The following is a 13,900-nucleotide window of genomic DNA, read 5'->3' on the forward strand; positions in this document are numbered from 1 at the left end:
GCACAGAACAGCCACTCATACGTCTCAGGGGCATAAAACAGTTTATCTGCCATGATAGGCTAAGTTTTGTTGAAGTAACAAGCCACCCAAAAAATCTCAGTGGCATATAATAAGGTTTGTTGTATTCCCCCTTGGTACTCCCTCAGAAGTGCTTTGTTCATTGGAATTTCTCATTGACTCACACTGATGGAGCAGCCACAATATCAAGTCTTGCCTATTGCTGTGCCAGAAGGGAAGCAAGCTCTGGAGTATCTCACATTGGTGAGTAAACGGTCCAGCCTAAAAATGACACGTATGCTTGAGTCAGTCACATGACCCTATTCAACCACAGGGGGGCTGGGAAGTGCATTGCCATCACATGCCCAGAAGAGAGAACTGGAAATATTTGGCAAAGAATTGTAATGACGTTATTGTTAAGGGAACTTGTGTCATGATGTTGAAGCTGTATCATACTTCAGTCCTGGGAATGATTGTATCTTGCTGCCACCTCTCAGACAACATCCAGACACAAGGGTTCATCCATCCTTTTTGGTTATTTCTCTCCTTTAACTCACAGTCATGCAATATGATGTATGCAAAGACTGCAAAAATAAATGCAAGGTAATGGGTTGATTCGGTTATGTACTGCTCAGCAATACTTTTTAGAAGAAAATGTTCCATTTCCCCCCTTGGATTATTAATGTTGTTAGAAAAAATGTGGAAAATGTGGACATCTAAAGAGAAATAATTCATAATATCATCTTCAAAATATAATCCAGTTAATATTTTGGTGTATTTTTTACAAAGTTTTCTATCATTAAAAAAACAAAACTAGCTTTCATGCTGTAACTATTTCTTTATTAGTGACATTGCTCCAATAGCTGATTTAACTGGCCCTGAAACAGATAATTTTTTTTATAAGATGGTTTAGCCCCTTTTCTCATAACCTGAGTGTCAAAACATGACTATGTAGTACTTAAATACTAATGGTTAACTAACAGTTCCAGGTTACATTATGTGTTTTAGAGAAATAAATCCCTAGTTCTAAAATTGCTTGTTAGTATTAAACCAGCCTGAAACAAATGAATAATTCTAATAGTTATTTTCATTTGCTTCTGGTATTTTCTCCACCCATATTACTTATGTAAAGGGAACACTTTACGAGTTCATATTACTGTGGAATTTAAGCCTCTTAAAATCAAGATTCTAATTACCTTTCAAAATAAACTGCTGATGATTCAGGCAATGACTAGTCAGTCTAAGAAATACATTGGCCAAATATGTTACAATTGGGATGATTTCTTCGAGCCCAGAAACCATTTGCTTATAAATTGGATCTTCATAAGTTAAAGATGATACTTGGAATTTTTCAGAAATTATTAACTCAGACTTTTCTGAGGACTCTTTTTTGACCCTGCATTTGATGTACAGATTTCTTTATTCTATTCGATAAAGGAAATCAGAGAAAATTTAATTGACCCAGAATCTATACAAAGATCCCATAATCTTATTATATTACAGAAATCTTTCAACTAAATAAAAGAACAATAGAGTAGATGGTGAACTTCAGGGCAAAAATCACAAATTATCCCTCTTTATAACCTTTATAACTCCTAGCATACTGTACTGCACAGAGGGAACATAGATCAACAAATAAATGTGACAACAAAGTATAGTTGCATTTCTATATGAAAGACATTCATTTGGATAACTTGTTTACTTTCCTTATTGTTATTCCATATAAATCTCAGTATTCTGGAGTATCTCCTTACAACTTGCAGAAGGAAAATTACTGAATTAGTTAATCTGAACATTTCTTAGTAGAATTTGACAAATGACTTCACAAAATATTTGTCCTAATTTAGATCCCAAACAAAATGAGGGCTGATTTCATTCTGTTCTCACCAAAGGAGTTCATTAATATTTTAAACAAGCTGGCTGATTAGATCCATGGGAAATAATGTCTTTGGTCTTCCTTTCATTACTTAGTTAAACATTAGCAAAATACATAGTAGGCACTTAAATTTCCTGTTTTGTGAACTGACTATGTATAACATCTCCCATTTATCATACTTAAGTTCTTAGTGTTTCTTATTTCTATTATTTGTCCCTCACACTGTACTATATGTACTTTTATCCCAAATATGCATGTACGTATATGTACACACACACACGCACACACACACACACACAGAGTCTGGGACAAATAACACCTTTTTTATTACAAAGTCATAAGCATATAACTCTGTAACATAAACAATATCACACTCAAAAACCATATGGCATTGTAGGTGAAATGTTCAAAATAAAACTACAAATTATTACACCCATGTTATTACCCTACCAACCACACTCAAGCACATATTACTTCTGGACCCTGTATACTATTTAACTGTGGTTCCATAAAGACAGTTATCTCATTTTTAATTTATGTGTGAACAACACCTAACACAAAGAAAATAAACACTATGCTTTCCAAATTTTACTTAGGATAAAAATGAAATAATAAGCAAAGCATTTAACGCAGTGCCTGTCACATATCAGATCTTCAATAGATTATTTTAAGCAGCCAATAAAAGCTTCGCTGGTGAACTAAAACCACATGCTTCCATTTCAGAGTTTAGGAAACTCAAGATTAGATAAAGAAAATTAACACTGAGCTGATAACAAACTTGTCAATTGCAGATTTAGAATTTGAGCACTGATTCTTAAATTTTCCCCCATAATCACATCTGACTGAAATACTCCTGACATACTGTGACCAGTGAAGTTTTGAAGGGCTAGTTTTGAAATCTGAACTGGTAAAACCTTTTGTCCCCTCCCACCCCCACCCAGTAATGATACCTTAATCCCCCCACACACGGAGATGTTTCTTCTTCCCTCATTTAGACTTTTAAGAAACTTGTGGTAAAGACAGTGAAGGTCAACGAACAGAAATACACATCACATACATGCATGCCATTTTTTTCTCCATCAGATTAGCTTTTGTTGTTAGAAGGAGGCAGCTATCCTTGTGGCCACTGTTAGGAAAAGCAGAACTAAAGCAAGGAGAGGGAAGGACCGGGCCGCCGACGGAAATGGCCAGTCAGCTGGGGGGCCTGAAGCTCTGGGAGGGTTAGGAGCATTTTCGTTGCGGCCAGGGCAGCGCAGGGGGCTTGCAAAACAGATCTGAAGTCAACGGGTTTTCGAGGACAGCAGCGCGGCGAGCCGGCGGGGTTAGCTGTCAGGCAGGCGGGTGTGTCCGGTGCAGGCCGGATCTCTGAGCCGGCTGAGGACGCTAGAGGATGAGGGCGAAGGAAGCCACTTCTAGGTCAGCGAAGGGCAAAGGAGGCCGAGCAGTGGCGCGGGGCGCTTCCCGACCTCGTTCCCGAAACGTGTAGTGGGAAACTGACGCCAGACCTAAGGCCGATCTTCCGCAATCGCGTCTCCGTGGAATCTCCTCCGGCACTTCCGGTAAGAAGCTCAAAGCCCAGGCTCAGCCTCGGTATCACAGCGCGCAGGCGTCTTGGGACTAAGAGAGGCCGGGGACACGGAGGGAGGGGGCGTGTGAGCCGAAGGAAGGGTTCTGCGCCTGCGGCTGCGCAGTTTGCTCGTTCCCAGATCAGGGGAACTAACCTGGAGCCGACGTCGCACACTCCCGAGACTCCGTTCGGGACCTGCTCTTCGGTCTTCGAAGCAAGCGGCGTCGCAGGGAGTCTCCAGGGAGCTCGGGGCAGACATAGGTGTGGGGCGGAGGTAAGAGCCACCGGTGACAGGCATCTTGGCTTCTCACTCCTACTGCTCTCACGGAGGGGGCGGGGTGGCCATTGGACGCTCTGCCCTAGGGTCTTGGTCTGGCCCTCCTTTTCTTCCGGGGGCCGAGGCTGGTCACCCGACCCATTCCTTTTCCGATCCTCTTCCGCGGGCCAGAGAATCAAGATCCTCAACCCTCGCGTCCCCGATGCGAAACCTGGAAGACCGGGTCAGGCCTGGAGGCTAGTCTCCGCATTCGTTGGCTGTTGGTCTGGGGTTACCTACTCTCGTCTCCGAGTACTTGGCACTGCCGAGGGAGCGACCCCTGGGCCGCTGCGAGTGGCGGCGGGAGTGTCCCCCCGGGCAGTCTGTCGCGCCAGGGGAGGGGCTGCGCCTGCGGAGGGGACTTGTTCCTGTGGAGTGGTGCCTTTTCACTGAAAGAAAGGAGTCGACCCCCGCCTGTGACTGTCATCCACACTGATCCATTTCCCTCATCATTTTAGGAAGGATGAGTTAATATTCCTCCTCCCTTATCTTTACCCTGGTACCTTTGAAAAAGGCTAAAAGATGATCTAACTTTTAAACTAGTAACTTGGATTACCGTCATCGCAAATTGTATTCCAGATTAAGGGTGTTCTTGTTAGACTCTTAATGGAAACCAGCCCATAAATTTGATACATTAATGTCTTAATTTAACAAAATAGGCGATTTGTCAGTTGAATTAGGTCCCTTCATTTATTATTTTGAACTTGTAGTCTTTAGAATTGGCAGAAGTTGAATGGTTTGATCCAGTAGAGATATTATATAAATTTGCACCACATTTTTTCATTTATTTTCTCCCCTGGATGCTAAACTGTATGCTTAATGTAAAAAAAAAAAATGTAAGCATAATAATGAATAAGGAAAAAATCAACTCTAATTCCTTTATTTAAAGGTAATCAACCACAGTTAATATTTTGACTTTTTATGTTCGAGTCTTTTTTCCATGCTATTTTCTTCATTAAGATGAGATTTTTATATGCAGTTGGATTGGCTGCTTTTTTGCTTGACATTGTGTTTTAAGCATTTTCCCATGTGTTAAAAAATCTTTATACATGTAACGTTTTTTGATTACAGATGTCTTTTGAAACAGTTACATTATAGATAAAGCTAAGTTATCATTCCCAATCATAACGTTACATAATATGATGGTAACATAGTTTATTTAACCAGATGGGTCTAAGGATCTCTTTACACACTTAAAAATTATTAATGACTAAAAGTTTTGTTAAGGATCTCTTTACACACTTAAAAATTATTAAAGACTAAAAGTTTTGTTTTCTAATGAAGTGTATTTACCATTTTAGAAGTGAAAACTCAGAATATTTAAAATTTTTATTTGTTCATTAAAAATAAACCATTATATATTAAATGATATTGTTGAAAAATATTGTATAAAAAATTTAGTGAGAAAGGTAGCATTGCTTTACATTTTTTGCACATCATTTTACTGTCTGGTTTACTAGAAGATAGCTGGGTTCTCATATCTGCTTCTCTCTTCAATTTGGCCTACTATCTTATTTAGGCTGAAGCATATTAAGAAAATCCAGCTTTACACTGATGTATATTTGGAAAAGGAAGGACTTCACAGGACCCCTAAAAAGGTCTTGGGGGCTTCCAGGAGTCCTCAGACCTTAGTCTGAGAAAGCTGATTTAAGTACTCATGTATTGATGAGCTTTTAGGTTTTTTGAAATTTTACTTTAGTACAAGTACTGCACAACAAAGTTCTTTGTGACGTGTTCTTGTGCACAAGTGCAAGTGTTTCTATAGTAGTAGAATTGCAAGATTGTAGAGCATGTACTTTTTTAAAAGTTTTGGTGAACATTACTTTTGATGCCTGCATAATTTAATGTTGTGTCCCAATGCTGGCATTTAGATTGTTTGAATTAATGATTTGGTGAAATATCTTTGCATATTTTTGGCTTTGGACTGTTTTCTTAAATTTCAATTTTTTAAAAAGATTTTATTTATTTATCTTTAGAGGGGAAGGGAAGGAGAGAGGGAGAGAAATATCAATGTATGGTTGCCTCTTGTGTGTCCCCTGCTGGGAACTGGCCTGCAACCCAGGCATATGCCCTGACTGGGAATCGAACTGCGATCCTTTGGTTCTCAGGCCTGCACTCAATCCACTGAGCCACACCAGACAGGGCTGTTTTCTTAAATTTCTAAAGAGAATTTAGATCAGATGTTCAGAATCTTTTTGAAGCTATTGATACATGTTGTCACATTGTTTACCTGAAAGAGTGTGCCAGTTTACTTCTATGAGTGTGTTTGAGATGCTCTTTTTATATACCCTTAGCAGCATTGACTAGTTTTGTTATTAAAAAATTGCGTTCTGATTTAGTAGGCAACAAATGGTATGTTGTAATTTGCATTATTTTGATAGTATAAATTGTGTATTGAACACTTTTTTTCAGAATTTTACAAGTTGTATGTTCATGTTATTTGCTCTTTAATAGTCCAGTGTCCAGGTGTTTTTCTAACAGATTTTATTACATTTTTATATTGTAAGGATACATGCTATAACTTTTTTAGAAAAAACCAATTATCTTTTCTTCTTGTTTACAAAAATAGTACTTTTTGAGTGAAATACCATAGAGACATATAGATGTACAAGGCTTATATAATCTCAAATAAATACCATTATTAATAGTTTGGCACTTACTCTTCTGTTGTTTTTTTTTTTCCTATGCCAGGACTATTATTTTTAAAACATATTTGTAAAAATCGGTTTGTACTAAGCATGTAGCTTTGTGGGGGGGGGTTTGTCATTTAACATTACATATTGAATATTTTTCTGTAGAAATACATCATCTAATTCTGGGCAAAGTTTTATCTAGCGTGGCTTTAGGAACACTAATTATGCATGATATTTAGTTACCTGATGTCAGGCTCCTGTCCTCTTCTATATTCTCTTCCTAGGTGATCTCTTGCTGCCTGTTCCCAATTCTTTATCTCAGACTTCTCTCCTGCAGTCCAGATCCTTATAGCCAACTGCCTATTGGACATCTCCCGCAGGATGTTCTCAAGGTACATCAGACAACAGTACAAATGTGAATTCATGTTTTCCCTCAGTCCTGCTCCTCTTTGTATTTATTGCCTGCCATGGTCAGTGGCACTATCTACATAGTCATCCATCGTGGAAGCCTGGCAGCAACCTCAGCATTCTCCTTTCTTTTCACTCTTCAATGTTTCTACTCTTTACCCACTTTTATATCTAATTCCTTTCCATCTGTGCTTGCACTCTCAGTTCAGGCCCTCATCATCTGTCACTTTTTAAAAATATATATATTGATTATGCCATTACAGTTGTTCTATTTCCCCCCTTCATTCCCCTCCACTCTGCACATCCCCTCCCCCACCATTCCCCCCTTTAGTTTATGACCATGTGTCTCAGGTTTTTTAGATTCTGTATTTCCCCTACTATTCTTGCCCTCCCCCCATCTATTTTCTACCTACCATCTGTGCTACTTATTTCCTGTACCATCTCCCCCCTTCTCCTCCTCCCACTCCCCTGTTGCTACCTCTCCATGTGGTCTCCATTTCTGTGGTTCTGCTACTGATCTAGCTGTCCTTTTAGTTTGCTTTTGTTTTAGGTGTGGTTCTTAGTAACTGAGTTTGCTGTCCTTTCACTGTTCATCTGTTGTATCTTCTTTTTCTTAGGTAAATCCCTTTAACATTTCATGTAATAAGGGTTTGGTGATGATGAACTCCTTGAATTTGATCTTATCTGAGAAGCACTTTATCTTTCCTTCCATTCTAAATGAAAGCTTTGCTGGATAGAGCAATCTTGGATGTAGGTCTTTGGATTTCATGACTTGGAATACTTCTTTCCAGTCCCTTGTTGCCTGTAAGGTCTCTTTGGAGAAATCAGCTGACAGTCTGATGGGAATTCCCTTGTAGGTGACTGTCCCCTTATCTCTTGCTGTTTCTAGGATTTTCTCCTTCATTTTAATCTTGGCTAATGTAATTATGATGTGCCTTGGTGTGTTCCTTCTTGGGTCCAACTTCTTTGGGACTCTCTGAGCTTCCTGGATTTCCTGGAAGTCTATTTCCTTTGCCAGATTGGGGAAGTTCTCCTTTATTATTTGTTCAAATAAGTTTTCTACTTGTTACTGTTCCTCTTCCCCTTCTGGTACCCCTATAATTGGGGTGTTGGAATGTTTAAAGATGTCCTGAAGGTTCCTAAGCCTCTCTTCATTTTTTTGAGTTTTTGTTTCTTCATATTTTTCTGTTTGGTCATTTTTTTCTTCCTTCTGGTCCACTCCCTTGATTTGAGTTCCAGTTTCCATTGCTATTGGTTTCCTGTGCATTTCCCATCATTTCAATTAGTTTTGCTTTCATATGGTCCTCTAATTTGTGACTAAAATCAACCAGTTCTGTGAGCATCCTGATCACCAGTGTTTTGAACTGTGCATCTGAAAGGTTAGCTATTTCTTCATCACTTAGATTTATTGGCTCTGGGGCTTTGAGTTCTCCTTGAGCCATAATGTTTTGCTCTGTTCCACGCCTGTTATGTATGAGGAGTGGAGCCTTAGGTGTTCACCAGGGCGGGGCCACCCAGGTTGCTGGTTTGTGATGCTGTATGTGGGGGCGGGGTCAGAGAGGGGCAGTGGCATTTGTTATGCTCTGTCTCAGATTTCTGTCCCCTCTGCTGCTTCCCACAAGCAAATTGGGCCCTTCTGGTGCTGGTTCCCAGGTGTATGGGCTTGTGTACCCTCCAGGACCCTGTGGGTCTCTCCAACGAACTCTCTGTGAGCCTGGGAGCTTCTCCTGGCACCTCAACCCCAAAAGTCTTTCCAATTGGTGTTCTCAGGCTCTAATTTCCTTTGTTGGGGCCCTAGCCTGAGCGGTTTGTCTCACTGCTGGCTCCTTCACTTGGTTTATCTGCACACGAATGTGTGACTGTGGTCAGCCAGCTGCCTTGCACCCTCAGGGGGTCTGCCTATTGCCACCCCACGCCTGGGATCCACCAGCCACCGCTTGTGCACCTGAGTCCGCAGGCCACCTTTTCCTTCTCCACCTCGCTCCACCGCTGACTCCGCCCCTCTTACCGGTCTGGCTGATTTTCTGTGTTTTGGCTGTGTTTTTGTTACTAAAACTTTGTTGTCTTTAAACTTGGTTGTGTGAGGAGGCACAGTGTTTCCACCTACGCCTCCATCTTGGCCAGAAGTCCCGTTTTATATCTTTTATCTTTTGTATCTTCTGTTTAATGTATTAACAACCCTTCAGGCAAGATAGATAAATCTCCTTTTCGTAAATTCAAACACATCAGATCATTTGTTTATTTTTTTACACCTTTTCTGTAATTGTCATTGTATGTTAGTCTTGATGGCTTACTCTCTAGGCCAGTTGCACAGCTTTCTTCCCAGAGTGTTCTTATATGCGCTTCTGTGAATTCCATTTGTTTTTCCTTGTGTCATGTAGTTTGTTTCCAGGATACCAGATCTTCTGCTTTCTTGGTGTCTCACTCATGTTAGTAGAGTACATCTTCTAGTAGCTCCTTGAGAAAGACTGAATGGCAGGCAAATTTGGGGGCGGGTTCTCACAAGTCTACACATGTTTATTTATTCTACCCTCACACTTGATTGATGGCTTAGCTGAGTATAGAATTCTAGTTTGTAAATTATTTACCTTAAGAATTTTGGAGGCATGGTTCTGTTGTTTTCTAGCTTCTAGTGTTGCTATCAAGAAGTCTACTTGCAAAGTGATAGCTCTTTTTATGTGGCTTGTTAATTCTCTCTGGAAACTTTTATATTTATTCACTAATTATGTATTAAGGGTTTTTTTTTTGTTTGTTTGTTTTTTTGTGGCAGGCACTGGTCAGGATACTTTGAATATATGGGTGAACAAAAATACAAGATCCTTTCCCTCACAGAGCTTAAATTCACATAGGGAGTTGTTCTAGATGGTAAATAACAAATGCATTAAATACATTATACAAAATGTTAGAAAGTTGTAAAGTAAGTAAGTGCTTTAGGAAAAAGATAAAAGAGAACAGAGTGGGACAGGGTGGTCAGTAGTACTGGGGAAAGGAAAGGTGGGGGATACAAATAGTTGTATGAAATGGTGTGATCTTCCCTTAAACCACTTAGGTATTCTGAAACTTCATAATGATGTGCTTTGGTGAGGGTTTTTCACTCTGTGTATGGCCCCAATGGGTCCTTTCCACCTAGGAATCATACCCTTCATTTCTGGGGTATTTATTTCATTTGACTCTTTATTCCTTTTTTCCCCCCTCCACTTTCTTTCTGGACTTCTTGTAATTTGAATATTAGACCTTATTAGATTGATTCTCTAATTTCTAATCTTTTCTCCTTTTCTCCATCCCTTTCATTTGTTTTATTTCCTAGAATATTTTCTCAACTATATTTTCCAGTGCTTTTATTTCATTTTTTAAAATAGTTTTTTAATTTAGAACAGTTTTAGATTTATAGGATTATTGCATCAATAGTACAGAGTTCACATATATCTCATACCCATTTTCTCTATTATTATATCTTACATTAATATAGTACATTTGTCATAATGAATGAACCACTGTTATACACTATTATTATCTAAAGTCCATACATTATTCACATTTCCTCAGTTTTCTCCTAATAGACTATTTCTTGTTCCAGGATACCACATGATACTGAGTATTGTTGTTTCCTTAGGTTCCTCGTGCTTGTGACAGTTTCTCAGACATAATTTATTATTGATACTCTTGACAGTGTTGAGGATTACTAGTCATTCACTTTGTAGAATGTCGATTGGGATTCGTCTGATTTTTTTTCGTGATTAGATCGTGGTAATACATTTTGGGAGGAAGACAACAGAGATAAAATGCCATTCTTATCACATCATATTGAGGGTACATATTATCAACATGACTTACATTACTGATCTTAACCATGATCCCAAGCTTGAGGTAGTGTTTGTCATATTTCACCACTGTGAAGATATCTTTCATACTATGCTCTCTAGAAAGTTATTGTGTGCAGCACACATCTGAGTGGTGAGTTATGTTCCACTTCCTTAAGTGCAAAATATCTACATAAGTTATTTGGAATCTTTTTTGCATGGGAGATATGTCTTGTTCCCCTGATTGTTTATTTATTTATTTATCTCATAGATTTTTTAATGCTTTGGTTATAATCTAGTACTGCTTTATTTATTTTATTGTTCAGTTGGTTTCACCTTTGGCCCTTGGGAGCTCTTTCAGTCGGCTACTGTATTCCTTTGACATATTCCTACCTTTTTTTTTGTGTTGTGTGGGGCATAGGCATGTGTGTACTTTCTTACAAGATGCTCCATGCTCATCTTGTATATATGTCCTGTGCTAGTCTTAGAATTAGTCATTTCTCTGAGGAACATTGGTTTCTTTGTTGGAGAAACCAAGGTCAGGGCCCTAAATGCTTGTGATCTTTGAGATGTCTTGCTTCTAGGCCTCTCTCAGCTGACAGAGCAATATGGGTGTGTATGTGTGTTTATAAATTCAATTTTGTAAAGAAGAATTTGGATTCTCCAAATTTAAGGACAACAAAGATTTAGAAATAAAAAACACAACCAAAACACACATATTATGTAGATAGTGTACATACACATATTATATAGATACATATCCATACACATATTTGTATATATAGATATTAGCGTATATATATACCAATAGTTGTATATCCATATATAATTATAGATGTATGTGATTATAGTATATGTAGTATATATGCAATTATATATAGATATATAAAATAGCATATATGGCATAGGTACTATATGTACACACATAGTATACATATAGTCACATATAGCATACATATATATGCTATATAGTGTATATGTATGATATACTGTATGTACATATATAGTGTGTGTGTGCCATGTATATATGTATGCTATATATGGATATAATTATGGTGTATATATAGTATCTATACGTAGACATGTAGTATACTATATATTGCATGTATAACTATATAGTGTAGATACTATATATAATTAGTATCTATATACATTCTACATATATATACACACTAGTATCTCTATATATTTCTATGTGTAATCATCTGTGCCATATGAAGCTAAACATGGGTTTATTTACACTGATGTCTCAAACTTAAATCCATTACTACATGGATTATTCTTGTTTCCTTTCCTTGATTATCTATAACGTTTCTCTCCACAGAGAGAAATCAGGCTTCTAACATCAGCCATCCAGTTACCTAGTTTCAGTTCCAGTATACATGTGTACTGGTTTCAGAATTGTTAACCTGTACCCTCATAGGAAATCACTTTATCAACTAGATTGCAATACTTGTGTTCCTTTTGCCTTTACTCTTGCATACTCCACTCATTTCCAAAGGCGGCACTTGATTCCTCCACTCCCTTCTGTGGGGTTGTTTTATACATTTGTAATGCATTTAGGCTCTTTTGTCACATTATGTATTCCATTGGGAGATCCCCTGACCTTCTAAATAAATTTCTAAAATTTGCATGCATTGAGGTTTATTCTTTTTGTTTTAAAGTTCTATAGGTATTAAAAAAGGCTTAATGTCTTGTATTCACTATTATAGTATCATACAGTATAGTTTATCTACCCTAAAAAATCCACTGTGCTGGGACAATGAGATTCTGGGGCGGAAACATTGTGCCTCCTCGCACAACCAAATTTAAGGACAACAAAGATTTAGAAATAAAAACACAACCAAAACAGACAGAAAATTGAACTGTTCTGAAGTCTGACAACAACGAACCATTCATCCAGACCGGTAAGAGGGGTGAAGTCAGTGGCCGGTAGAGAAGGGTCCTGGGCCTGAAGAGATGGTGGTTGGCAGACACGGGCGTGGGGAGAAAATGAACAAACCCAGTGAGGTGCGCAAGGCAGCTGGCCGACCGCGGATACACATTTGTGTGCAGATAAACCAGGCAGGTTTAAAAACAGTGAGACAGACCACGCAACCCAGGGTCCCAGCAATGGGAAATAAAGCCTAAAAGCACTGATTGGAAAAACTTTTGGGGGTTGAGGTGCCAGGAGAGGCTCTCAGGCTCACAGAGAGTTCCTTGGAGAGACCCACAGGGTCCTAGAACATTCGCCCACACACGCGGGAACCAGCACCAGAAGGGCCCAATTTGCTTGTGGGAAGTGGCGGAGGGGACTGAAATCCAAGAGAGAGGGGAACATGTGCCATTGTTCCCTCACTGACCCCACCCCCAGTGACAGCCCAGTGACTGGGTTGACCTGCCACTGAACACCTAAGGCTCTGCACCTCATATGTAACAGGCGCTAACAGACCAAAACATGGCTCAAGCAGAAGAACAGCTCAAAGCCCCAGAGCCTATAAATCTAAGCGATGAAGAAATAGCAAAACTCTCAGATGCACAGTTTAAAACACTGGTGATCAGGATGCTCACAGATCTGGTTGATTATAGCCACAAATTAGAGGAACATATGAAGGTGAAACTAATTGAAATGAATGGAATTGCACAGGAAACCAATAGCGATGAAAAGGAAACTGGGACTCAAATCAATGGAGTGGACCAAAAGAAAGCAAATAGTGGCCAAACAGAAAAGAGTCAAGAAGCAAGAATTCAAAGAAATGAGGAGAGTCTTAGGAACCTCCAGGACATCTTTAAACGCTCCAACATCCGAATTATAGGGGTACCAGAAGGGGGAAAGGCACAGCCACCAGTGGAAAACTTACTTGAACAAATAATAAAGGAGAATTTTCCCAATCTGGCAAAGGAAATAGACTTCCAGGAAATCCAGGAAACTCTGAGAGTCCCAAAGAAGGTGGACCCAAAAAGGAACACACCAAGGCACATCATCATTATATTAGCCAAGATTAAAATGAAGGAGAGAATCCTAGAAGCAGCAAGACAGAAGGGGATAGTCACCTACAAAGGAGTTCCCATCAGACTGTCAGCTGATTTCTCAAAAGACACCTTACAGGCAAGAAGGGGCTGGAAAGAAGTATTCCAAGTCATGAAATCCAAAGACCTACAATCAAGATTGCTCTATCCAGCAAAGCTTTCATTTAGAATGGAAGGCCAGATAAAGTGCTTCTCAGATAAGGTCAAGTTCAAGGAATTCATCATCACCAAGCCCTTATTATATGAGATGTTAAAGGGACTTATGTAAGAAAAAGAAGATAAAAAATATGAACA

At 39.1% G+C, this 13,900-nt stretch overlaps 1 protein-coding gene and 1 long non-coding RNA gene across 4 annotated transcripts in view; one reads left to right on the forward strand and one right to left on the reverse strand.

Annotated features, from left to right (window-relative positions):
- Positions 1-2,181: 2,181 nt before the first annotated feature.
- Positions 2,182-3,688, reverse strand: LOC128627293 (uncharacterized). The gene is made up of 2 exons (XR_008391459.1): positions 3,595-3,688; positions 2,182-3,490 (listed from the first exon to the last, which is right to left on the reverse strand). It is a non-coding gene; the product is annotated as an uncharacterized LOC128627293 (long non-coding RNA).
- Positions 3,018-13,900, forward strand: part of ZFYVE16 (zinc finger FYVE-type containing 16) — a 54,693-nt gene continuing 43,810 nt past the window's right edge. The window contains exons 1-2 of one of the 3 annotated variants that reach the window (XM_053664455.1): positions 3,621-3,714; positions 6,674-6,781. The gene's annotated coding sequence lies outside the window, so the exon portion shown is untranslated. Of the gene's footprint in view, positions 3,433-3,620; positions 3,715-6,673; positions 6,782-13,900 lie in introns of those variants that run through there. The other 2 variants (XM_037159302.2, XM_037159301.2) reach the window with 2 other exon arrangements.

The sequence above is a fragment of the Artibeus jamaicensis genome, unplaced genomic scaffold (genome assembly GCF_021234435.1).
Source record: "Artibeus jamaicensis isolate MK-2021 breed Jamaican fruit bat unplaced genomic scaffold, CSHL_Jam_final contig_373, whole genome shotgun sequence".
NCBI lineage: Eukaryota > Metazoa > Chordata > Mammalia > Chiroptera > Phyllostomidae > Artibeus > Artibeus jamaicensis.